Below are 1133 nucleotides of genomic sequence, written 5' to 3'. Positions count from 1 at the left end.
TATCCAAATGTGTTTCATACTATTAAGTACGTCCCGGTCTTGAAGCCATGAGAAATCTCAGGGATTGCAGCATATAACTTGGGTTTGGTTTCTTTGGAATGAAAGTTACTCAAGGCTCAAGCATTAATACTCCCACAAATCCTGCTCTCTCACATTCATTTTTTAGGGATCAAGTATAGGGAGCAAGTCAGGCATTTATTTATTTTTGCCCCAATCCCAAGACGGACTGTCCTTTGTTCTCTTTCAGACACAAACTTCCTCTCCTGCTTTCCTTCCAGGAGGGTCTACACTCTACAGCCATTTGTTTCTGTGCACCCCACTGCCCTAATTTACATTACAAAGCAGATACTTATGGAGGAATGGGAGAGATTATGGACAACAGACATTAAATTCACAGCATCCTATAATCTCAGGGAAAACACCATGAAAATGGTATATAGATGGCATCTTACTCCCAAAGCTTGCTAAAATGTATAAAGGGAAAACATCAACCTCTTGGAGATGCAAAAAAGAGGAGGGGTCATACTATCATATGTGGGGGACATGTGTAAAGGCAAAAGTAAAGGGACCCCTGACCATTAGCTCCAGTCGTGACCGACTCTGGGGTTGCGGCGTTCATCTTGCTTTATTGGCCAAGGGAGCCGGCGTACAGCTTCCGGGTCATGTGGCCAGCATGACGAAGCCACTTCTGGCAAACCAGAGCAGTGCACGGAAACGCCGTTTACCTTCCCACTGGAGTGGTACCTATTTATCTACTTGCACTTTGACGTGCTTTTGAACTGCTAGGTTGGCAGGAGCAGGGACCGAGCAACAGTAGCTCACCCCGTCGCGGGGATTCGAACCGCCGACCTTATGATTGGCAAGTCCTAGGCTCTGTGGTTTAAGCCATAGCGCCACCCGCGTCCCCTTGGGGACACGTGTAGCCATTGGCAAATACTGGAATGATATTTATAACGAGTTTAAGAAACAGTTTAAAATCACCTTTAAAAAAAAACCCCCAGAGATTTTGCTACTTTGTATACTACCACCAGAAATTAAAAAAGATATAAGAACATTGTTTATGTATGGTATAACAGCAGCTAGAACCCTTATAGCAAGGAACTGGAAGAATGAAACACTCCCAGAGATTACAG

Source organism: Podarcis filfolensis (genome assembly GCF_964270895.1).
Source record: "Podarcis filfolensis genome assembly, chromosome: 9".
NCBI classification, from domain to species: domain Eukaryota; kingdom Metazoa; phylum Chordata; class Lepidosauria; order Squamata; family Lacertidae; genus Podarcis; species Podarcis filfolensis.
This window is presented reverse-complemented; position numbering follows the sequence as displayed.